The 26,954-nt window shown below is 41.1% G+C and overlaps 1 protein-coding gene across 3 annotated transcripts in view; it reads left to right on the top strand.

Moving 5' to 3' along the window:
• The first annotated feature begins 885 nt into the window (after positions 1–885).
• The window catches only part of IRAG1 (inositol 1,4,5-triphosphate receptor associated 1), an 84,395-nt gene continuing 58,326 nt past the window's right edge, over positions 886–26,954 (top strand). Inside the window, exon 1 of one of the 3 annotated variants that reach the window (XM_048483313.1) lies at positions 886–992. The gene's annotated coding sequence lies outside the window, so the exon portion shown is untranslated. Of the gene's footprint in view, positions 1,074–3,293; positions 3,394–26,954 lie in introns of those variants that run through there. The other 2 variants (XM_048483314.1, XM_048483315.1) reach the window with 2 other exon arrangements.

Raw genomic sequence — 26,954 nt, 5'->3', positions numbered from 1 at the left:
GAGGACCACAGATCCCTTTATTCAGTCCATCTCCTTTTCACTGCCTTCAACTTTTCCTAGTAGTATTGTCTTTTCCTATGACTCTTGTCTTCTCATAATGTGACCATTTAATCATTTTAGCTTTTAGGGAGAGTGCAGGCTTCATTTGACGAAGAACATACTCATTTGTCTTTTTGGTAATCCATAGTATCCTACAACACCACATTTCAGATGAGTCAACTTTCTTCCTGGTCTGGAGCCATAAAAAGAAAGGGTTTATTGAGTGCCTGGCAGAACACAAATGGTCCAGAAACTGCAAATCTGAGGAGACTGATTATGCTAATAAACTGTGGAGCCAGTCCTTTAAGCAAAGTGTATTTATATATACACATATATATTATAAAAACAGAACTACAGGCTAGTCCCAATTCATCCTACCCAAGATGTAAATAGCATCCATTTAAGTTTAGATTTTTCTGATTTTCCTTTAAGAACCTTTAAGAACATCATTTCATGTAATAGGAGAATAAGTTCCTTATCTGTAATTAGGCCAATTTCTCTATTTCCTTATACCCAGCTGACTGGTCTTGACAGTCTTTGCCCAAACAAAGGGGGGAATCCCCCCACCAGCAATAATTGCATAGTACAATTTTGCTGTTTTGTCTGCTCTTTTTCCTTGCCTCCTTTACATTTATTCAGAAATGAGTAAGTAATGTCCTCGTGTTCTGAACTGTGAGAAAATAGTTCTCAGTATTTGTGCTAAAATAAGAAGTCTCTTACTCTGTAATTCTCTGCAACATAGAGAAGAGGCTTATTGAAGTATTACTTTAAAACCAAAACTCATTTTAATATTGGGAGCGCTGCTTGGTCTCTTGAGTTAGAAAGTGCTTTAGCTTAGTTAACAGAGCCAGATGTAACATTGACCTTAAATGGTAAAAGCTCCCAGAGTGAGCAGAAGAGAGAGAGGGAGGCTTTCCTGAAGGGGGAAAACAAGAGGAATAGCTCAGTTTTAGGTAAGTAATCTCCATAAACCAAGAATAAACAGCTTTTCGCCAGCTAAGATTCAAAACGGAGCAATTTTTTCTCCTTTAAAGGTACAGTACTCCATTGCTATACTTTTACATGGGTGAAGTTTATCAGTTTGCTAGATTGCCATTACTGCCTAAATATCAAGAGTAAGGCAATGTGCTTGTGTTTTTGCATATTATTCTGGAACTGCACAAGTAATGCTAAAAAAATGTTCTTGCTGGTCCATGCTGAACTCATGTGCTTAAAGTAAGCAACTTTAGGCACTAAAACATGTCCTTTTGGTTTAGAATCCTTAGCAGCTATTTTCTACTTTGCTCACAATTTAAGAGCATTCTCTACTACTCTGTTTATAAGCAAGTATGTGCAAAATGAGCTCACTCACTGCAACAGTAGCATGCAATCATATGATCTTCTTTTGCCACATGTTCACTTCATAGTATACACAGAACGTGCTTTGAAGGATTGCCTTATTGCTGTGGAACCTGTCTTTGATTTGTAATTATCATTTAAAGTATGCAGTTGGTATTTTGGTAACGGTATGCAGGGATAAAAGCATATTTCACTTCCAGCCACTATGGAGTTAAAGTGTTAAACTGTGTTCATATGTGCATTGTTGTAATCTTACTAGGTTCAAATTGAATGCATTGTGTATGCTATGTAATTTCTAGAGGAAGGTACACTGTCTTCTATAGGGAACTACCACTGTTTGCCATTTGGTGTTCAATAATTTATTCTAGACATTTTATTACGTTTCAAGAGTATTAATTTAGCTTTATATGGCATTGTGCTACCTGTTACTTAACAGACCAGGTTCTTGTTTCCAGATGTTTGATGTGTGGAGGATCCAACGCTGGATCCCAGAATTACAGGCCTGACTATTTCTAACAACACTTTTCTCTAAAATGCTGGCTTGATGGAGATTTTCTTAACTTGAACATGTGAACAGGAAACTGTAATCTTTAATGTTAGGAGGGAGGATCTACCTGCAAAGATGTTTGGTTGGCTTAGTTGTGCACTGTTTGCCACTTGGGTACCATTCTGCTTTCATTTCTTGAATGTTGGAAGGAATTTATTTCATTTTAAACAAGTCTTAAGTGCATCTCCTATGTCTTTGGCTCCTTCCGCACATGCAGAATAGTGCACTTTCAAACTGCTTTCAATGCTCTTTGAAGCTGTGTAGAATAGCAAAATCCACTTTCAAACAATTGTGAAAGTGGTTTGAAAATGCATCATTCTGCATGTGCGGAAGGGGCCCTAGAGAGATTTTAAACAATGTGACTAATTTTAAATGCACACTACATTTGAGTACAACCTAATTTTGTGACTTTACTAATGTAACAAAATATAAGCTCCACTCCTCATTTTAGTCCTATGAACTGTTCTTTTAGTATAGTTTAGTTTAGCCTTTAGATACTTTTTTATTTTTAAATTAGAGTTTTTTATAACCTAATACTTCTTTTTTTTTCCAATTTGCTTCTGGTTTTTAGAATAAGCAATGTGTAGTAGAAAATAATTGCTCCTTGTGGTGAGGGGCCAAATAACGGGGCATCTGTTCTAAGCATACAGATATTCAGTGGCACACAGTGGCCAATAATCTGCAAGTAACTATGAGATGACAGCAGAATGACTGTAATATTGCCCATCATCATGATATAGATACATTTATTTTTTTGACTGCTCACAGTGAGCATGTCAAACCGGTTGTATGAATTGACACACATTACTTGGGTCACCATTAAGAAGTTTTTGATAGCAAATAAGCTTAATTTTACTATGTATTTATTCATTTATTGGCTGCCCTTCTCTCTGATATTTGAGGCAGATTATAGTTAAAAACAGTGTAGACATGACAGTGTAATTAATATATACAATCCCCCAAAATCCATAGTTGTAAGAGTTTACCCTCAGGATGATTCTTTAGCTATGCATCTGAAAGGAATGCAAATTTCTGCAATGTTGAATGAGGATTCTATATAAAAGCTTTGTCTCAAGTTGTTTGCCAAAATTTATTTAACTATTAAAACATTTAACTCTTCCTTTCCTTGTGGTTCAAGGCATTTTACAATAACATTTTAAAAGATTTGCAATTACAACCAAAATACAATACCAAACAGCGAACTCTCTGTTTTTCTTCCTCTTTGAATCTTTTAACAGTTTTCATCATGTGTACAGAACAACTAATCAGGAAGATTAAAATCTGTTTCTGATGCATTGTAATGCAATGGAAAAAATGACCAACTCTCAAATCTTCTGCAGCTACATTCTGTCCCAAGCTATCTGAGACTGCAGAATGAGAACGGCCATAAATTATTACCATTTCCTGTGTTGAGGAACGTCAATGGCATGTACCATTACAGTGATCAACAACCAAAGCACTGAGCACATGTATGTAAGCAATTTAAGTATCTTAAGTTTCAAGCTGAACAAAGACAGATATTTTAATTGGCTAAATTGGATTCCATTTCCATTTCAAGAGCAAAAGAAATTTCAAAAACACATACAGTATACAGTCAACAAAAATAGTACCCTACACATTACAGCAATTGCATCAGGTACTTCATATCATGGCTAAGGCTTAGGGCCATCATTTATGTAGTGCTGATTGAGTGGGAAAATCCTATTATATAATCTCAGAACTCAATACAACAACCATATAGAATTATTCAATATAGCTATTCCCATACAAGTTATCAGAAGCTGAAAAAGAATTGTTTACCTTAAGCCCACTACTGTATTCATGGCTGAGATGAGAGCAGAGCCAGCAGTTTGACTCACAGCCACAATATATTGTGTTTCCCCGAAAATAAAACAGTGTCTTATATTAATTTTTACTCCCAAAGATGTGCTATGTCTTATTTTCAGGGGATGTCTTATTTTTCCGCTCCACAGCTGCATGCTCTGGTGTTCTGTTCGACGGGCATGCTTCCAAACAAAAACTTTGCTACATCTTATTTTCGGGGGATGCTTTATATTTAGCACTTCAGCAAAACCTCTACTACATCTTATTTTCAGGGGATGTCTTATTTTCAGGGAAACAGGGTAGTACCAGCTTTTTAGAACTGGCATGTCATCTGTCTCTCAGCCTAAACAAAAAATCATAGGTTCAAACCATTTTGACAAGCCACCAGCATCCATCCGTCTATCCATTCATCCATCTATCCAGCCATACTCATTTTACCTGGCTTTCTGCTCAGGATGGCATACACTCTTAATGTCTAATGGTATAGTTTTTGAACATCCTATTATATAAAAGACTGGCTGTAGGGGCAGCAACTCACTTCCAGACAATTGCCATGCACGCACAGCTTGGGACCAGTGTTTGTTTGTTTAATTTAGTATACTGCCCCATCCCCAAAGGGTTCTGGGCAGTTTACAACAGAAATCAAACAGCACAATACAATACAATATAATAAAACCAATGCATAACTTAAATACAATTACATTAAAATCCAATCCAGATTAAAAATCCCAACTATAGGTGGCGCCGGAGAATTTTGATACTGCCCGCTGGCAGGGGGGCAACACAGCTATAACAATAGGCTAAATAGTATATGAGGATATTGCAGCAAGGGAAACAGGGGAGCGGACAATCAGCGACCAGCCCCCCTCAAAGCCTGATGGAACAGCTGTGTTTTACAGGCCCTGTGGAACTCATTTAGGTCCCGCAGGGCCCGAACAGCTGGAGGGAGAGTGTTCTACAAGGTTGGGGCCAGGGCAGAAAAACCCCTGGCCCGGGTGGAGGCTAGTCATATCATTGAGGGGCCAGGGACCACCAGTAAATTCGCCTCTGCAGAACGCAGAGGCCGAGTAGGGGCATATGGGGCAAGATGGTCTCACAGGTATGAGGGCCCCAGGCCTCAAAGAACAGGTAAAAAAGAATACAGACAAAATAGTAGAATGTGGTGGTTACTCTTTCGTGCGCTTGCCCTTCTCCCCCACTGCTGAATAATTACGGTCACTGTACCATCAGCAGCTGCCTGAAAAGAAGCAGGCACAGGTGTCAGCTACTCCCCATAGGAGAGTTGTGACTGCTGGAGGCCACATCTGCACTATTAACTGTTATTGAGTGATACAGCATCCAGGAGCAGGAGGAAGGAGCTGGTGACATGGAGCTGAGGGGGGAGGAAAGGCCAGAGAAATCATCCCCCCCCCTCAGTGGGCACCATTAACCCTCCAGCAATTTTCTAGAGCCCATTGTATTTGTTCATACGACAGATTTTACTGCTAGTTATAAAATAAATGAAATGGTTAGGTTTTACATTTTAAGGCTTAATCTGAGCTAGATCTTGGAATTTCTTTCCATTTCTGTTCTAGTGCTCATCGCTGAGCATGTAAAGTATCAGTAATAGTGCCAGAGCTTCTGGAGAGGGCCTGCCTGGAACTACCTGACAGTCATAACTAGCCTCTTACCATTCAGTCTTCTTTTAATATGATGTGATTTCAGTTATGCTTGAACTGCAGCTCCTATTTTAATTATAAACCAAGGTCTTGTCTTAAAACGAAGCACTGGAGAGAGTAAAAATGTAAATGGTACAAAATTAGATATAAATGTTTTAAATACTGTGTGCTGATAGAAATGGAAACCTTTTCTAAACAAGGCAAATATCATCCTCTCAATCCATACTTGTCTTGAAAAGTAAAGTCAATTTTCAATTTGTGTCCAAGTTTTGGTAGGTATTGAACTTGTATCTGATAACAGATAGGAAAGATTTCCTTTTCCAATACTATCTTACTTGCTAATTGAATTTTGCAACTTTGCCAGAGGTTTTTTTCAGTCTTGCCATATTTAGCATGGCATTCATAATTCAGCCCTTCTCTGTAATAGCCTCACAATAGCCCTGTGGGATATGTTAAGAGAATGACTAGCCAAAGGTTATCCAGTGAGTTTCATAGTGGCTGACAATTTGAACCTGAATCTCTATAAACCTAAGAAGCATATTTTAAGCACTGCAGCGTCTGAAAGCCCTTTGGAGGTTGCAAAGAGGCGCCATCCCTGGCAACGATGGCCTCTGGATTGGGCTGTTAGAGAATTTGTTTTACAGAGAGAAATTAAGAGCCCTGTCCCAAGGGAGGGCCGAATCCACTTTTGGGAGCGGCATGCCGCAACCCCTGCAGCTTACCCTGCCATCAGGCACTTACCCTGCCAGAAGGGAGAGCCTACTGGCATGCAGCCCGCCCCCCAGCACTGGAATGTGGCACTGAACACCGCGCCAGCCTCCCGGTGTCCCTGCCGCCGCCACTGATGTAGCCAGGGGAGGAGCCAATGTCAGTTTGCCTTTGCAGCCGGTGGGCTGAAGTTTGGGCTTAACCAGCTTTTTGACTCACGTAAGTCCATTGCGGCCTGTAGAGGCTTCTTGGCAGGGAGGCTTTTGTGCTGGGAAGCCTCTTTGGGAGCAGCAGGGTGCTGCCACATCGGTGCCACACAGCCCACTGCCTCCGGTTTGGATGGAGCTGTAAGACTTACAGTACCTGCTGTAATTGTTAATGTTCAATATATCAGCTGAGCAAGTGGCAAGCAATACTAGTTCTGAATCAACAACAGCTCCTCTGTGGCAGACAAAAAAGGAAAGCTCTCCCTCCACTCCCCAGCAAATGAAACAGTTTGAATTTTTCAGTTCTTGCCAGATTGGTTTGAGCATACATCCTGGCAGTGAGCTGGGGTACTGTCTAGGAATTCTCCATATCTAGCTGTCTGTCTTTTCTATATAAACCCTACAGAAGAGATTCAGAGTTAGAACAATATTTTGGAGTACTAAATATGGACAGTACACATTGGGTTGTAGAAAAATGTGGTATTTAAGCTATTATTTCAAACTTTAGGATAGGTATGAAACCAGATTTTATAGGAATAACTGTTGTACCATGTTTTTTCACTAGAATGCTCACCTAGGAACATAATTGTACCTACTTCCCATGTTCAGATATTGGAAGCTATAACAGAACATTAAACAAAGATAGTGCTTAGTATTATTGTATATGAATAGTATGTGAAATAGCATTATATGTCCAATTATGATGTTTCTTGGGGGAAAAGGGAGTGAGCTCATTTCCTTCCATACTGTACTGAAGTGGTATATTTTATTAAAATTATTATACAACATATTTAGAGTTGCAGAAGTTCTTTTTCTAATTATCTGAAGCACTTCACATTAATTCCCTTGAAACATTTTAACAAAGAGCTGGCTAACAAGGAAAGACCATGAGTTACTACTTGAACTGAAATCAAATTATGGATCAACTAGCTAGTAGCTCATTCTTCTATCAGCTATCCCATTCCATCAGTCCAGTTGTAGAAAGGGATGCTTTTTTTCTCATCCAGGGGACATCAGTTTAATACTGTGACTTTCAAAGTGCCTCCTTTTATTGTTTAAAGACAGAAGGGCTTGTGTTTGCTTTTCTGTATTCCTTGGGATGATCACTGTACTATCTTCTGAGCCATCCTCCCACCACCACCACCTTGTATCTGCTCTGAATATAAAAGCACATGCCAGTTTGACAATAAAAGGGATGCTATAAAAAGTCAGTTGCTCTGTTTAAATGCCTACACTTTGTTGCTATGGCAATTACATTCCTTCACTGATGTGAGAATAGCTTGTTGCCATCTCTTTTCATGGACAGGAAGTTTCCTGTGGAAAAATCAGCATTCTTGCACCATCATCCACCTACCACATGTAATGAGTTTCAAGTTAGGTTCTTAAGGCTGCAGCCCTAAATATGCATATGCTTATTTAGGCTATTTCTGAGCCATCACTTCAGAGTCCTGCTGGAAGTAGCTTAACATTAGATTGTTATTATATAAAAACTGTCTGGGGACAGCTTCCATGGTTATCCTGGACTTGTCCATGACCTGCTTACAGCTGCCCCATGAAGATCCTGGTGCCTGCCAAGCCACAGCCCCCACCCCACTCACCAGAGAAGTCAGGACAGTGCAGCTCAGCCCACCCTCCCCTGTCAGCCATTGGGGGGGGGGCATGGAACAGGGCTTGAAAGCAGATTTTGACAGGCTGGATGGAGGAGACGGTCCTTCAGGTTCCCTGGCACTGAGCCATTTAGGGCCTTAAAGGTAAGAACCAGTGCCTTGAATTCTGCCCTCAAACAGATGGGTAACTGGTGCCACAACTCTCTGCTAGATATGTGTATTTGAGGATTAAGTAATGAGTAATTTTTAGTTTAGTTTTATAAGAAATCCAAACTGAAGATTAACCATAGTCAGTCACAGTCAAATCTTTTTGGATCCAGCTTTTTCTCCTGCCACCCGGGTGTGTGGCTGATAGTTCATAGACATTAGGAAGGGACAAGATAATGAAGAGTGACTCAGCAGATCTATGTTCAAGGTGCTCCCCAAAGGGCAGATTTACACAGAGATCTTTCTATAGATGTAGAATGAACTGTTGGATTAGTCTTCCCAGAGCAGTTTAATCTGAATAAAATTTCTAGAGATCTTTGTTCTGATTCCATATAAATGGCAGCATTCCCTGTTCGTTTACTACTGTGCTGTCTGGTCTAGTGCCTACTAGCCACAGTGGCAAACACTGTATTTGCCCATTCTGGCTTACAGGCAGGCAGCATTGCATATTGGCTGGAAGGCAGATGTTAGAGTTCTTCTCCTCTTTCTTGATACAGGCAGTTTCAGCATGGTGTGTGACTATAATCAAATAAAAATAGTATAAGAAAATGGCAGACTACGCAACAAATGGATGTGATTTATGTAGAGCAGTATCAGAGATCTCTGCAATCCTAAGAACATTTTTATGGGTGTTAGCACCACCAAACAACATGGGACTTCTGAGAAGACCTAATTAGGATTGTTCCCTGAATGTTTAATTTCCCTTGAAAACAGGGTGATTTGGGAGGGAGTTTGTAATTTCTATTTTCACCATTTCCATGACAAAGGTACTGTGCTGCTTCAGAGAAGGACAGGAGCAATCTTCCATCATCAGCCCAAACCTGGAATGATAGGGATCCCTTATGTCTTTACAGGGATTTGCCAAACCATATGTAAAAACAGTGAAGGTATGTGATCCATTCCTAAACAAAAAACAGAATGTGGAAGCTGTGGTGAAATACTTTACACCTCAAGAGTTAGTCTAAGATTCACAGCTTAAAGGGACAATAATTGGGTCAGCAGCATTCTGTATGTGTTCAAAATCTATAACATAATTTTACTTATCCATATTTTACCATTATGCAAGTTGCAGAGATGAGAGATTGTATTTATGTCACCTTTAAAAATATTTGCTCAATGTATTGTTGAAGGCTTTCATGGCCAGAACCACTAGAGTGTTGTGGGTTTTCCGGGTTGTATGGCCATGCTCCAGTAGAATTTTTGCCTGATGTTTCACCTGCATCTGAGACTGGCATCTTCAGAGGATCTGATAGTAGTGAAACAAGTGGATCTGATGGTAGTAAAGCAATACTCTAATTATATTTACTCACGGGTGCTGTGTGGTTTTCGGGCTGTGTGGCCGTGTTTTAGCAGCATTCTCTCCTGACATTTCGCCTGCATCTGTGGCTGGCATCTTCAGAGGATCTCCTCTGAAGATGTTGACCCCCTTGTTCATATTCTGCTCCACAGTCTTAGATCTGATTTGGTTGCACTATTCCCCACAGAATTTGTGTTTCTTCCAGATAAAACAAAAATGATTAAGCTATTGAATAATTCTGAGATAGAAATATTGGAAGCTATAGCCACATTTCTATTACGTGTTCTAAATGTTTTGAAATAACTGTCTTCTTTTAATTGTAATTTTTAAAATGCCTAATAAAGGTTTCTTTATGCTCTGGAGCACAGTTAAGTAAGCAAAAGTCATGGGTGGGATTTTTCTCCCCTTAGTTGTCCCTTCTATTTTGTTGTTGTTTGTAAATACACAAGGATCTTCCTATGTTGCTTGTGCCTTCTATCTGCTCTCTTTAGTTGCCTAATGCCTTCCTATGCTTGCTCTGTGAGTGAAAATTTAAATGCCTATAAAATGGGCCTGCTTTCTCTCTGTCTGAAATTTCACAGAGTGGAACCCTTGGGTCAGGGGGTACAATTCTGAATATGCAATTAAGCATACCAAGATGTAAAAAGGAAGGTGATCACTATTGTTGGAATCAAGTTAATAACTGTGAGTTGTTTAGTTTGGCATACAAGAAAAATAGATAATAACCAAGTTTTACCTGTGTGAGGAGTAGGATTTCCAACTCTGGGTCAGAAAATACCTTGAGATTTGGGGTGTGGAGCCTGGGGAGGGAGGGATTTGGGAGAAACAGGACTTCAGTGAGGCATAATCCCATAGCTTCCACCCTACAAAGCAGCCATTTTCTCCAGGAGAACTGATCTCAGTTCTTATTCCAAGAGATTTCCAAATCCTACCTGGAGGTTGGATTACCCAATATTAGGGCATATTCAACTAATGAAAGACAATATGTGACTGGAGGTTAATTTGCTGCAGAACAGTGTAATCCTAAACATCTATGCTCAAAAATAAACCCCACTGAACTCCATAGAACTTACACCAAGGACGTAGGTAAGGACGTAGGGGGGTTCTTGGGTTCAACCCCCCCATTGCATTTCTGAAGCTCCACCCCCCGTTTGTAATTTTTTGGAATTTTAAAGTGTTTTTTCGGTTTTTGGCCTGCAGGGGGTGCAGTTTTTAGGATAGCGGCACAAAAATGTCATGCTATCGTCAGGTACACTCCTGATAATACCAGCCAAGTTTGGTGAAGTTTGGTTCAGGGGGTCCAAAGTTATAGACCCCCAAAGGGGGTGCCCCCATTTCCCATTGTTTTCAATGGGAGCTAATAGAAGATGGGGGTTACCCTTTGAAGATCCATAACTTTGGACTTGCTGAACCAAACTTCACTAAACCTGGGTGGTATCATCAGGAGAGTCTCCTAAAGATACCATGACAGTTTGGTGCTGTTAGCTTAACAATTGTACCCCTGACAGCAGGCAACCCCAAAATTTCCCCAAATTTCCCAAAATTTCCCCAGATTCTCTTTTTAAATCCACCCCCTTCGGCATGGATTTAAAGGGAGAATCTGAGGTTCCCAGTGTAAACATTGAAAGTGATGCTGTTTCAGGGTGGGGGATAATCCACCCCAAAACAGCACTACTTTCATTGTTGTTTTAACTGGAGACCCCAGATTCTCCTTTTAAGATGGATTTAAAAAGAGAATCTGGGCTCCCTAATTTAAACACCATTGAAAGTGATGCTGTTGGGGATGGATTCCAGCATCACAGCGGCCGCCCATGGGGGGGAGGGGGGCGCAAAACTCAGGTTTTACACAGGGGAGGGCAGAAGGGACTGCTGGCTGCCGGTTGGGAGCCCAGTAGGTGTGGGGGTGGGGCGGGGGGGGGCAGCAGAGTCTTTCATCTCTGGCCTCAGAGAGCTGCTTTTATAAGCACTGAGGCTGGGGGTGGGACTTGGGGAAGTGTGGCCATGCCCCAGGGGTGGGTGGGGGCGTGGCCCCACCCCTGAACCCCCCCCATAAAAAATCTATACCTACGTCCCTGACTTACACCCCAGTAAGCATCCTTAGGCTTGCAACCCATTTCATGTACCTGTGTTGTTTGTATAGCTGAAGTAATGTCTATCAGAAATGTTCTATCTAGTACATTTTTATCCTGTTCTTCCTTCTCAGAAGAAAAGGTACATGGTTCAACAATCCTGTGAGGTAGATTAGGTTGAGTACAAGTGACTGGCCCCAGCTCACCAAGCTATCTTAATGGAAGCATGAGGATTTAATCCTGGTGATCCTAATCCAATACTAACCACTACATTGCACAGGAATTTCTGCCCTTGCTGATTTGTCCCATGGAATCTGACAAGAAGAAATGGATCGGAGTCCTGAATTACCTGTTAGAGGCATGATCTGTTAAGGCTGCCAGGCCCCTATTGGGGCAGGGTATCCTCTACCACCAGTTGCAGCCCTCTGCTACTGGTCAGCTGGCCAGCGGAGGTCCTCAGTGACACTGGGAGCAGGCCTAGCTTGGTGTTGTAGTGACAACCACCAGTGATGCAGCAAAATAATTTCTGGTGTGCACAGTACTTCAGAGCTGACTACATACACTGGCTGTGGGAACCTCCCTATCAATTTTAGCTTAAGTTTAGGATGGTTTCAGGATCCAAAATCCATTTTGATATCCTGCATTTGAATGAATAAGAAAGGGTTTCAGGCAGCATTCATCTGAAATAGCTGCTAGGAACCAAATGGAGGAACACTGGATTCTTTCTATTTGGGCTAGAAGCCTGATTGGAAAGAAGCAGTCATTCTGCCACAGAAGAAATGCTTAGGCATTGCTGGGCTGCTTGGTACAAATCTGGATTGAGGAATTAAAGCAATGAACAAGTTCCTGAAAATTCCCCTATGGAAAAGAGATTTGAAGAGGAAAGGCCCTAGTCCAGATGACACCCTTGTGAATGTTTTTTGTTGCAATGTAAGGACAGACTGGTGCAGGTATTTCACTGACCAGTGGGAAGGGTGTTGCTTTATTAAAGGAATCCACTGTATATTAATCCTGTATCATTCACCCAGGGTTGCTAACTCCAGTTTGGGAAGTACATGGAAATTTGGGATTGAGCCTAAAAAGGGCATGTGTGAAGAGGAGTCGAAGTGGGATATAATGCCACAGAGTCTCTCCTCCAAAAGCAGCCATTTTCCCCAGGGAAACTGATTTCTGTAGTCTGGAAATAAGTTGTAATTCTGGGAGACCTCTACGCCCCATCTGTAGGTTGGTAACCCTCCATAGACCCTATATCTGTTTCCTGAGCCTCGGCTTGGGGAAGTATCAACTGATTCCTCCAGGGAAGGGAGGATTTCTCTTTAGGGACTGTCACCAATTACAGTGCCACAATTACACAATTACAGTGAGGACAAATGGGAAGCAGGTCATTTTTGGTTTGGGCTTTTGTTTCTATGGCAGGTTATTTATATATTTGTAACAGTACTTTCACAAGAATGTAGACTTTCTCATAGTGTGTTTATGGGGGTGGAGGTCTTGCTGCATTTTGTAGCCTGAACTGAAGAGGGCGTCAGATTCCCAAGCACCTTCCTAATCACAGTGCAAATGGCCTCAAAACCAACTTTCAGTGGTGCCAGAGTGATATGAATAATTTCTGGCTCACCCTGTAAATACAGCCATGGTTTATGAGTCAGCCTATTGGAGGAGCTTAAATTGGGAGAAGTTGGGGATCGGGCTAGTGTTGCAAATGCCAGATTGGGAGATTCCTGGATATTTGGGGATGCTGCCTTAGGGAGGAGAGAGTTTGGGGAGGGAGCTCAGCAGAGACATTATGTCACTCTAAGACTTTTCCCTAGAGCGTATGCCATACTATAGAGCACACTCTCTGAAACTGCCAGAGGCACTGCTATTCTGTCCCGCAAGTAAAACAGTCTTAGGTGCCCTGTAGTCAGCCAGAACAGAGTGGGAAACTCTTTAAGTTTTTTTTAAAAAGGTTTTACTGCTTAGAAGAATTAAGACCCTAACTCCTCCCAGGGTCTGACTAAAATAAAGTACTTGCTTGACTGGAACAACTTGAAGCTTGAGACTTTTATCCTTTCCTGACTCCTTCTAGGAAAACCCACTTTGTCTGGGCTTCCTCTTGGTTCCTTCAGTGTCCTTTATCTGGATTCTACTTTCTGTTAACACCTTAACTTTTATGCTCCTTAGGCTATACACCATAGACGTAAGAGTTATTGCAGCCTTCCAACTCCACTGGCACTTTAGACTAAATTAACTAAACAGGGGAACTACTGGGTAATTAAAGGAAGACTGCTTCTAGGGTGATTTCTTAAAGGGACAGGGTCTAACTACAGTTCCCTCCCTTAGAGCACTATACAAAATGAACTAAACCCATTGTAACTATAGGGACAACTGAGACTTAACAAGAAAATAGTAAGAGCTTCTCTGGAGGCATGATAACTGTCACATGTTGTCTGGAGATGAGCTATGATTCTGGGAGAACACCAGTCTTCACACTGAAGTTGATAATCCTAGATGGGGCTTGTTGGTTTCAGTAAGCCCCTGCCACTTTTTTCCTTATAATTCAAGCACTGCTATCTGATAAACGTTTAAATCAAATGAATAATTAAGCTGATTTCTTGTATCGATCTTGGTCATGAGCTTAATTTCAAATTTACAAATGAAGTACAAGATATTGATTAAAAAGTAGAAGATGTGACTGAATACTTGCACTATATATTCATTCTGTCCTTTGTACTGTAGGGCCAAAACAACTACAAAGTCTGTCTGCCATGAGTAATAGAACATTTAAAGCATATATTTCCTGTTTACTGAACGTTATTTACTTTCCAGAGAAGGATTCAGCATGTGAATAATGCTGGATGAAGATGTTCTTGTTCTTTTCTTTTCTTTTGTAATGAAAGTTCCTCTGAAATTCTAAGGAATGCTATATTTTCACCCGTCTTGACAAAGTGAAGTAGATAGTTCACTGATACTGAGTACATGTCATGCTGTGGCTGACCATTCATGAATATTTTGAAGTCCTCCAATACATCTGAAATTTGTTGAACCATCTTTGGAGGCTAAAGTGTGGCTAACAGCATTCCTTTTTAGATTAATTTTTTTTGTTTTCCTTAAGGGTGTTGTTTATATCATCTCTGCATGAAAACTAATTAAATCTAGTATGCTACATTTTGACAAATAGAGCATGTGCTATAGAGTCTGGGGGTTTGCTCCTTGATATTGTGAACTCCTAACCATCCCTGAATATTGAACCTTTTTTTGCTAAAGCAAGACAAAATATGCTACTGCTTGTGTCATGATGGATGGATCCCTTCCAGTCTGGCTCCTGTGCTTCTCACCACTGTCTGATACCTGATGCCAATAAAGGTGATTGTGATTGTGATTCTGTGCTTCTCATGGGACAGAGATTGTCCTGGTCACTATCATGGACAAGCTCCGTCTCCAGATGGATAGAGGTGGGTCGGAGCTGCTGGTCTTGCTGAATCTGACTGCAGCATTCGACATTGCAGATCACAACCTTTTGGTCCCCCGCCTCACCAACTATGGGAATACGGGGGTCATCCCTTTCTTGGCTGGCCTCCTTTCTCCATGATTGGGGGTTGCAGGTAGTGTGGGGACAGATATCTCCAGATGGGGCTTCATTGAATGCAGGATGCCGCAGGGGCCATCCTCTTCCCAACACTGTTTAACATTTATAAGCGGCCACTTGCTCAGCTGGTACGGAACTTTGGGTTTGGGTGTCATCAATATGCCAATGACACCCAGCTCATTCTTATGATGGAGGGCCAGCCCACCTCTGCCCCTGAAGCTCTCCAGCATTGTTTTGAAGCCGTGAAAGGTTGGTTGAAAACGAGCAGGCTGAAGTTAAATACAGCAAAGAGGGAGGTTCTCTGACTTGGTCAGTGGGAGAGACCTATGGACTTCCGACTGCCAACCCTGGATGGTGCAGCTGTTTGTTTGGCTGCATCAGCCACGAGTCTGGGCATGATTCTGGACTCCAGCCTATCGCTGAAGGCCCAGATCATTAGGACAGCCCAGATTGCTTTATTTAATCTTAGACAGGTGCGGCAGCTGGCTCCATATCTCTCTAAACCCGACCTTGCCACAGTAATCTATACAATGGTCACTTCAAGAATGGACTACTGTAACTCAATCTACGCTGGCCTGTCTTTGTCTCTGATCTGGAAATTGAAGCTCGTCCAGAATGCAGCCACAAGGCTGCTGGGGCAGCCAGTCGTGATCATATAACACCAGTTCTTAGAGTGCCGGTCGAGTTCCGGATCATTTTCAAAGTTTTCGTATGGACCTTTAAGGCCTGGAACGGTAATAGACCTACATATCTATGGGAATGCATCTCCCCTTATTGCCCTACAAGGCCCCTCTGTGGGAGGGTAACCTCCTGGTGATTCCTGGGCCAAGGAATATCCAGCTGGCTTCAATGAGATATCTCAATGAGATATCCAGCTGGCTTTCATGGCCCTGGCTCCGATGTGGTGGAACTACCGGGTGATGTCAGGGCCCTGCGGGAACTATGTCAATTCTGCACGGCCTGCAAGACATGGTGGTTCCACCAGACCTTTCCCATCTAGCCAGCCAGATTGTTTGAACTTATTATAACATCTTTTGGTCTCCAGGGGGAGGAGGGGAGGAGGGACAGCGGGAAGGACAAACCATTTTACTACCATCTTAGCATTATTTTAAATTGTTTTAGATTGTTTAAAATGTTGGTTTTAGATATGGATTTATATTTTTAATTTGTGGAATGTCTGAATTGTGTTGTGACCCGGGATATGGAGCGGGATATAAATCCAAAGTAAATAAAATAAAATAAATAGCAGGACAACCATCATGGTTTAAACAAGTGTGCTTACAGCTAACAACAGAAACAATTATAACAGCTACTCAGAAGCTGTCAGTCTGAACTCTCCCGGGTCTTAGACTCCAACTGCTTTTCCTGGGTTTCTTAACTTCTTCCATCAACTCAAACTTTTAAGAGCATATAATGATATATCACAGCTTGGGGAACTATTAAGCAGGTTTGCAGGGATTGCTTTCTCTGAGAGGCTTTGTGATTGTAAATCTGTTAAATTAGACATAATTTGACATTTCTTTATTGACTGTGACAAATATGCTACTGCTTGAGATAAGTGGATCACAATGTACATTCAAAAGTAGACCCCAGCTCCAGGGTTGGAGATTATAGCTAAATTGTTAGCTGATGTTGATAGTCATATGACTCTTGAGCAAAGTAGTAGTTGTAGTAGTAATAAATAAATCAAAGGAAGAATCCAGAATGAAATTGCTGAGTTAGTATGATTACAGAGTTTCTTTCTATTTATTTAAAGATTGGTAGAAAGGATTGTTTTTTATCCTACTACAAGTGATAAGATAGCATAGGTGGTCTGAATTAACCTAGGAAGATTGTTACCACCAATTTCTACTAAGATGGGCATTTTTATATTACCTAAACAAATTCCACCCCCCCCAAAGATTAATTATACTCATTAATATACACATTGTGATTTTTACTGTAGATATTTAATACAACATGTTTTTCAGTTTATATTCTGTCTTGTTTTGAAGCGGTCAGAGCAGCTAACAGTAATATCAAACAATCTCACCCAAAGTAAACAACTCAAAACATCAAACCAGAGGCATAGCTAGGGAAAATGGAGCCTGGGGCAAAATCTGAGTTTTCCACCCCCATCCCCGTCCCTCCTCCCATATGAGTTTTCCGCCCTCCCCCACTACAACCAAACAAAGGTTTTTTTGCACCAGGTCATCTCAAAGTCACCATCACATTATAGAACATGCCCCAACTCACAAATTTGGGTAAAAGCTGGATCCAGATGATTTTAAGCAGATCCTTATGAATTCATAAGATTTTTGCATTGGAATGAAATGAAACCACTATAGAACATGTCAGTCTACAGGCAGCACCAAAACAATCATGAATCCCATGCTCTGTGGCACCACAGTGGTGCAAAAACCTGCTTGAAAAGCATAGATCCTCATGATTTTTGCACTAAATCATCCCAAAATCACCAACACATCATATCTCCAGTCATTAGCCATATCTGAACATAACAATCACGCATCCCACACTCTGTGGTGCTGCAGTGGTGCAAAAATCTGCTTGGAAAACATGGATCCTCATGGATCCTTATGATTTTTGCACCAAGTCATCCCCAAATCAGCATCAAATCATAGCCCAACCTCCCAGCCACATGTCTGAACATAACAATCATGCATCTCACACTAGGGGGAAGGTGGCTAGGGGTAGGGGAGGGAAGGTCTCTGCCCCATGGGCCCAGCAGAGGCCTTTTGGTGTGGCATGGGGGAGGGAAGGTCTCTGCCGGGACCTTGGTGTGGTGGGGGGAGGGAAGGCTTCTGCCAGGCCACTGACTTTGGTGTGGCATGGGGGAGGGAAGACCTCTGCCGGGACCTTTTGGGGTGGTGGGGGGAGGGAAGGCTTCTACCAGGCCACTGAGGGCCTGAGCCGCATCCTCACCCTTTGCACCCCACTTACCTTAGGTGGTGTAGTGGCAGTCTCAAGCAGCCTGGGAGGGGCAGGTCTGGTGGGGCCAAGGATCGCCAGACCGTGGCACTGCCAGGCTGCTCCTTCAGGAACAGTATGGCAGGTGGGGTGGGGCTGGCTGAGGGGGGAAGGAGGGGTGTGGTTGATTTTCCACCCCCATGTGACCCAACAGTGCCTCTGGGGCATTTGTCCCTACCCCTCCCCGTTATAGCTACACCTATGCATCAAACTTTGCCAGTATTATATGCCTAGATACTGCCAGTGAGATTTCAATTACATATTTGTGCTTGCTATGCCACACTGCTTACTTTCTTAGGCTGCCTTGCCAAATCCTCCCTAGGCCTATAAAATGAGAATGATTTCTACTAAGCTGAGAGTATGAAGGGAAACACATAGAGCTTGTCTTAATGATCTGGTTCATACAAGTTGATAGGTAAAAGTTTCAGTCTTAACTGGACTATCCATTTTTTTAAAAGCAGGATTTGTGAATTCACACCTGTGTTGCCAGTTTATTTTTCCACCTTGACTTCCAGTGCTATACACTACTTGGACTGTAACAATTCTATACTTGAGACTTCACTCACAGGAAGGAGCAATTGATTTCTATATTTGCCATATCATTTTATGCATATGTGAAGCTTTCCATAGTCACTTCCAGTTAGGCTTCATGGGGTGGAGGTGGATGTTTGAATGTCTTCCTTTGAAGAAAAAGTTCCCTGCACATTGAAAAATAGTGTGTGAGGGACAGTGGTTCACTGAGAGCCATTTCTTATGTTCTACAGTCCTTGTGTCCCTTTTGTGACTGCCATGAGTCCTGTCAATCAGGTGTGTCCTGGAGTTCCATGCTTGAAAACTAATTCCAAAGTTCATGTGGGATCAATTCAGATCAGGACTAGAGTAGATGGGGAGAGAGGGCTTAAGTCTTCCCCAGTGCCTGAAATAGCTCCTGGCAGCTACTGTTTGTGCCACTGGGAAAACATACATGTACCTGTACTTGCATGTACTGATGTTTAGTAGGCTTGTTTCTCACTAAGGACTACAGTGTATTTCACACTGAAATTCTTCAGGAGAAGGAAATAAAGTATTAGGCAAGTAACTTAAAATGTCTATGCTGATAATACCATGTAATAGAAGAAATAAAAATACATGATAATTAATGCCTATTTTAAAAGTATTTCAATCTGATATGAATGCTGCCATAAATGTCATGGAAAATTACAATTAGACCTGTGTCCAAAGCTTGTGTTTGGAGAAAAAAATCCTTGGCTTCAAATGGCCAGCCCCATCCAACGCAAAATGCAAAAAACCTCCCTGCCACTGGGAAGCCCCCATTTGGCCAACTCAACATGGGCAATGTCCAGGAGGGGATGCTTCCCCTGGCCATGTTGCTGGCCCGCCCCTGTTAGGTTGTCGGAGTACAGGGACACTAGTGTTGCATCTGGTGCTGCATCCCACCACCAGGGAAGGCCACGGCAGCCACACTCCAGTGAACTCATCCCTCCACGACGGCAGGTGCCCCAGGGATGGCAAATCTGCCAGCATGCCCCTGTGCCACTCCCATTGGCAGATTCGGCCTCTTCCCTTTGGGATGAGGCTGTCATTCAGTATAAGGAATCTTTTTTTCTTATACTGATTACAGCAGGAAGGGGTTTTATTGGGACTTTAAGACTTTTGTTATCATTGTGTCTTGGCAACAAGTATACCACTGACTTCAAGAAGGCATGTTAAGCCTTTGACTTTGGCATACATATGCTTATTTAGAAAAAGAACTGACTATTAAGTAAACTAGGTAAATTAGAGAACTAGTATAGAACTATGTACATCTATAGTACCCCTTATCTCCTCCTCTATACTTTTTCTCTCTCTTGAAACCCATAGACCAGGCTTCAGATCAAAACCCCCAGAATGCAGCTGAGACCTCTTCCATAGATCCCCCAGAAAAGAGCTGTATTTTTATTTCTCAGTTTGGTCTCTTCAAAAGTTTGCAATAAAACACATAGCAAATTAATCTTGTGAGGCCAGGGGATTGTCAGAATTCTGAGGCATTTCCTCCATTTCACAGAGGAAGGATAGCAATTGACAATTTGCCTGGGAACAAACACAATCTCTGCCTAACTCCTACCCCCACCTCCACCCCAAACTGATAGCAGTGTCTCAGTTAATTGACTTCTTCATAGTCCAAATACACAACAGGATCTGCCGGATATTTGACAGTGACATGTAAATACATTCATCTCTCAGGTTGATGCTTTTATTCCTCATACTATGTTTTTCCTCTGAAACTCAATTACACCAAATGGTTACAATATAACTCAGTTTGTTATTCTTTCTATAAATCCCATCAAAGAGACATCACCCAGATGTCTTCCTCTTTAGGACAATACTTTCCTGCCTGAACATTAGTCGCCTGACCAACCTATAAGATTTAAAACTTTTGGCTCCAATCAAATCACTATTTGAGGAGCATCTTATTTCCCTGTTATCTACATGGATTTAGGGTATAAATATAGCTTTAGGGACCCCTGATACGGGTGGAAAAACAAACGAGACCCCAACAGCTTTGGCAATCGTTTTTCCATCAAGGACTTCCCATATGACCCAGCACAGGTACCTTGGATATTGGAAGCTACTTCCCATTCTGCTCCTACCTCTGACCTCTTCTGTGCTTTTTCATTGAACCTTCCTGGATACATGTATGTATTCTCCCTCCCATACAATCACCTTTTTCTCTTGATATTACTAGACCAGCATAAGTTAGAATCTAGCTGAAGTTAGCATTTATAGATCCGTTGTTCTATTGTGTGCATGTGTATGAAAGTATGCTCTTTTCAGTTCCCATAACACTTCTTTACATTGTCTTGTATTCCTAGACTGCCAACCCCATAGGGAGATATCGTGTTGGTCCTCTTAAGCACACTGATATCAGTTAAGGACACACACACACACACACACACACACACACACACACAAATCTATTCTGTAGACTTTTTTGGACTCTACTAGATTTAACTAAAGATTCATGGATTTTGGTTTGATTTTCACAACTGTGACAAGTAGGAAAGGTGGGATAAAATTTCAAAGTGGCATTAATATGGTTATGTTCAAAGCTATTTTACAAACTGGCCTTCTTAAACTGGTTTCCATTGTAGCCTGCATTGATTTCAGAGGAAAAGACTGGCATGATTTTGTCAAATACTCAAATCAAAGCGAATCCTATAGCCTAATTCTAAACACTCCTCCTTTTCTGAATTATTCCTTTAAAATAATTTCCCTGGTTTCCAAATTGCCTTAAAGCTACAGTTTTCTCAGAATGTTAGGTTTCATCATATTAAATTTACTTTCTATCTTTAAACTATCTGTAATATATTTTTGTTGCTGGTCCAATTTTAATTTTTATAGAAATGGCATTTGACAGTTGCATAAGGTATCATTTTACTTCCAAATTTTTGATCTTCGGATATTGTGTGTTTAATAATAGAAGTGCTGAATTTAGAACATAATTCAACTCGAGAGAGATGTTGGACATTTCCTAATCTGCTATTCCTGGGCCACAGACCAGTATCCAGAGAGAGTCTCTTAAACAAGGAAAGGCTCATCTAACAAACAGAGCGGGGGGGGGGGGGGGGGAAGGTAACATGAACCTATTTTTGTTGTATGAGGATTGTGAATAAAATTACTTGTTAAGTTGCAGCCCTTTTACAATAGGCACTATCAGTAGATGCTTTTGTTAAAACTGTGCACAACCCAAGCTAAAAAAGGTTTTTTTTAGATTGTTAAATTGCTTTCCAAAACTTATTTAAAATGCCAGTTTGGCAACATTGTAAAAGAAAATGGGCAGTTAATGGAACAAGGCTGAAATAACATTGTGTAGCACTTAAAAGAGAATCAGAGAATCAGAATGCTAGTGTAGCAAATGAAAGGAAAGATCAGATATCAGTCTGGTTGTCCTGTTCCCTCTCCTAAAATATAAATGTTTTTGTTAAAAAACATTTAATATAATCCATAAATGATTTAATACAATCTATAGAAGGTTCCTGTGATAATTAACAATGCAGTGCTCTGTTGTTGACTGCCAGATAACAATTATAGATAACTAGTCCGCCATTTTTAAAATGTTAAGAGTGATCTGTGAGTGGTCTAGCACTCTTTGAAAAATGTTTTGCTGTTGTCACTGGAAGAATGTATTCCTATCAATTGTCTGTGTTTGGGTTTTTAAGGAGCTGCTGTATCATTGGCTATCAACTAGTGTTATAGAAAGGCCACTCTGAGAAAAGACTGGCCTATGCCAACCTGCCCCCCTTCACAAAAGGTATCTATTTAAGGTCATTACTACTTCCTCTGTATTATCTTTATTTTCTCTGGGTTAGTATCTAGAAATCCAGGTAGTATTCTTTTTTTAAAAAAAAACAGGTTTTTTCCAGAAGCCTTATAATCTATTCATTCTTCTTCCCACTCATAGTTTAAAGACACCAGTTGAGTTTTCAACTCAACTTTATGCTTACTGCACAGCCAAAAAACTATCCAATCATTTCAGCAATAATCAGTAAAATGAAACATCATACCTAGGTCCATACCCAGGACAGATCTATGAGATTCCATTATACACACTCATGAAAGGATATATGGAGACAGCATTTCTCCAGATTACTGAATGAAAAGTAAACTTGTTTCCTGCCTTCAAACAGCCTAGCCTATGAGTACACTAGCAAGAATATCAAGAATAGCCAGACTCATTTCCTTTCCATGTACTGACCCATCATTGAGAAGATGGTGACCTCTTTTATTCTTCACTATCCTACAATGTCACCCCATGAAATGGATGGGCAGTAAATTCCAGAAACCAGTGAAAGTACTTTTCATGTGCTGCAAAATAAGCTTAGAAAATTCATAGCTATTAAATGCTTTATTGGTCACTAACTTCAACAGCTTTAAAAAGATATTACAGAAATGTATGGGGGTTAGGACTATCAATGGCTGCCGTGATGATTAGGTAGAACCTCTGTGTTCAAAAGGCAGTGTTCCTCTGAATCAGATTACAGAGGCTGTTGCCTTTAATTTCTGCTTTTGGGATTTCCAGAGAACTGTAGCTGGCCACTACGAAAGACCATTATTGGGGTTTTTTTCTGATGTTGATGGGCAGTAATAGGGGTAAGTGAGGGCCCCTTCACTTGTTCTGCAGTCCTGACCTGCACCTGTTTTTAGAGGACAAATACCTACGGGAATCTCTGCTCACAGAGTTCTCTGTCTTTTGGAGCCTCAATATTGTACTAAAACTCAGGTTATCATTTGAATAGCTTTCTCAATTGTTTCATTTAAAGTACAGACAATTCCGCCCTGCTACCAATCCCCCCTTCTCCCAGTGCATTTTTATGCCAAATTACTCTGGGTCTTTTTCAAATTACAAGTATTAGCACCTTTTGGGGTGGTGGGGGGAGGTTTAGGGCTAGCACCATTTCCATTTCTCATTGAAAAGAAACATGTCCATAATGTGTTCCATCTAAGCTGTTCCCTCACCAAGGTTTCTTTATGTTGGTATATACTCATTGTTATTGTTTCTCATATTATGACACACATGAAGTGAACTATTCCACTTTTCAGTGCTCCCATAATATTCCAGTTGTGGATGAGAATTAAACTGATGGTTCAGATTAGCAGATGGTTTTTGTGGGTAGAATTTCAGTCCCTTCTGCAACATTTTGTAGTGAGGAATAACTCATGTCCTGACTGGTAGGTTTGGGCTACCAGTCTAACCACAAAACTGTTGGTTTTTTTAACCGTCATCTGCAATCTGCAGCTTAGCATGCCTTGCTATCACATGCCTTGTTATCAGCTCTTGATGCAGGCTGTTACATGAAAGATGTCTTACCAAAGAATTAATTAGATTATCACTGGAGCACATTCCAGTCCAGTTATTACATAAACAAAATTTTTCAGTTCTCTTTGGGCAGGCGTTTGGCTGCTGTTCTATCCATAGCCACCTGATAAGTAACCTATTTGATTACTAACTAATAACCACAGGTTAAGAATGCTCTAGGTAAGCAGGAAGTATCAAAAGTATAAAAGTGTTCATCTACTTAATTGCCATAGGTCCTAAACCTACATTCCTAGAAATGTAGAAATAATTAAACAGTTCAGATGCAGTCTTTGAAAGACAAGTAGTAAATGTCATAGATAGAGAAGAAGCAGAGGAGACATCCACTTTAAGAGTTTCTGTGTATTATAGCTATGGCAGGTATTGCTCAGAGTAATATTAGAACACCAGTGGGAGAATCACCCCTATGGTGACTCTTCCTTTTTAATAAAATTATATTTTTCACTGTATTGGACCAAGGCAGTTTACAAACCCCTGTCCACAGCCACAGTTGGAAGCAGTCTCATCCTCTGCTCCTCTCTACCTCCTCACCCAACCTTAAAGTCGAATCCTTACAAGTAAAACAGGCAGGACTAAATTTTGGGTATAATGCCAAACTGATGATTCCAGAATGATACAGGATTGCTACAAAATTGGGATATCAGTGGTAGTTTTATGGAATTTGAAAATTGTATAATTTTAAAATAGTGGATTATTAATTGGTCAAATAAGGACATCAGGTGAAACTTGCAATGAGAACTGTGGAGGAGCGCAAGTAAATTCATAGCCATAAGGAAAAGATAATAGAGGTAGGCATGTGCTGCTGCCTGCCTGTATATATTTGGCTAATCAAGTGATTGATTATTGAACCTTTGCTGTGGGATCCTCTTGCGATTCCTTGTTTACAAGTGAGGAGGTGCCGTACTGGCTGCTGCATGGCTTGCATGATTTTCGGGCCCTGCACTTCCAGATCGCTCCCTTGTCCAAGTCAGAAATGAAGATTACTTTTTTGTTTTTTGTAACCCTTTAAATGTAATATTGATATTTGTTATACCAGTATTGTGCTGGCGGCTACCATTCTTTTTGGGTTTTTTAGGTAAATGCTGGTCAGCGATCCCTGTGAGGAGTGCAGGGGACAGTTCCCCCCCCCCACTCCTCACAGGGATGGCCAGCATTTCCCTAAAAAAATTAAAAGAATGGTAGCAACTGGGACAATATTGATAGAGGGAATATCAGTACTACTTTTAAAGAGCGAAGAAAACCCTCAAAATGGCAATCTTCATTCTTGGCTTGGACCCTGAAACAAGAAGAAGAATCAGGGTTTCCCTGCTCTTGCTAACCATGGGGCTTCCAGGATCAGCAGCTGGGATCAGCTTAAGTGTAAGTGCCTCTGTACAGAAATCTCTGCCATAAAGAAAATGTTCCCTCACTGCACGGCAGAGCAGCAGTATATAATTGGCTTGACATTCAGGAAAAGCTCAATGGCATAGCTCAGTAGCTAAGACTGCAGAATTCATGGGCAGTTTCCCCCCTGTTCTCCTCTTACCCCTTTATTACAACATCCAATTATGTTGGGTATTTGGAGACCTTTATCTAAAGGCTGCAAGAATATCTGGAGAGTGTCAAGGGTCAGGCCAAACAGACCAGTGATGAATGCAGGGTATTGCGGAAGGACAAAGAAGCATTGCTCCAAAGACCTTTATCTCTTCCCACCTGATAAAATCCCTGAAGTTGGCTGAGACAATACTTTGAAATTCTTCCTTTGCTGGGCGGGGGGGGGGGGGCTGTTATGTAAGGATATTTATGAGATCTTTGAAATGACATGAAGTTGGCATATATGTAAAATCATCACTCATTGTATGACTTATCAGTATCTTAAATTGATGTCTAACTTGCACAAATCCTCTAAAATGTTTTTAGTAGATTATTAGATTGATTTGGAAACTTCTAATTTTATTTAAGTACATTTATTTAAGTACATCTATTGCGGAAATGGCTCACTCAGATTAATAAAACTGAGTGACAAAAATTGTATATCACATACTATTGTATAATACTATGGATTGATTGTATAATTGACTCATTGTATAATTGAATCACAAGAAAAAAACAGTATTTCCATTTAACATATTGTGCAGTTGCCAAAAGAAGTATTAATAACATGCTTCAAACACAGAGGAGGCTTAAGCGTGTGTGATGTGTGTTCAGTGCAAGGCTTGGATTGCAGTAATGACCCAGTTTAGCTGAAGTATTTCCACTCTTGAATTCCAGTAACATTTTTGGGCTTGATGATATTTGTGATGGAATAGTACTGTAAAACTAGCAAAGTCACATATGACTGTGAAAAGCATCTTTGCCTTTTGATCTCCTGGAGGGAGGACAGGAAACTATGCAGAGGTGCTAGGATGAAACTTCAAAGGCCTAAGTTACCTCATGGCCTGAACAGAGTTTTCCTGGGAAGGGGAAAACAAAGGTTTTGGAATTCCATCTTGAGACCTGGTCAGAGAAGCATCTCTGGGCCATGGGTTCCCGGAATGGGGACCAAGAACCAAAAGGGAGGTAACCAGCTAAGCAATCCCTTAACTGCATCTAAGTTTTATTTCTTTGTTTTCTGTTTTTCAATAAAAATCATTGAGACCTCAGCTGGTTGGAGTTATTGGAGAAAAGAACCCAGGTTTTAATGAAACAAGCGTGGCTCTCCCAGGCTTGCTTTCATGATAATATTCCTCACCTGGTGAAGGTGATAACTTAGGATATATCAGACTCCAAGAAAATGTGACAAAACTATAAACTCTTCATTCTAGGCACAAACCTTGGGGTTTAACTGTACTCTGGCTCTTACTATCTGCTTACTCTGATTTAGGGATAGGTATGCATTTGGAAGTGATGGTAGTAAGGTGCCTGTGATTGTTACTTAAAAGCAGCTGCCCTTGCAGATTCTGGCTAGATGGCACACAGAACCATGTGATGAACAAGAATCATTCCTTCCCCCCACCCCCCGCCCGCAAAAAAGGAGAGACAGGGAGACTGGACATAGGATTTTTTTTATTTGTTACTATGGCAATTTGTACACATACTATCTACCC

The sequence above is a fragment of the Sphaerodactylus townsendi genome, linkage group LG02 (assembly GCF_021028975.2).
Source record: "Sphaerodactylus townsendi isolate TG3544 linkage group LG02, MPM_Stown_v2.3, whole genome shotgun sequence".
Lineage (NCBI taxonomy): Eukaryota > Metazoa > Chordata > Lepidosauria > Squamata > Sphaerodactylidae > Sphaerodactylus > Sphaerodactylus townsendi.
This window is presented reverse-complemented; position numbering and strand designations above follow the sequence as displayed.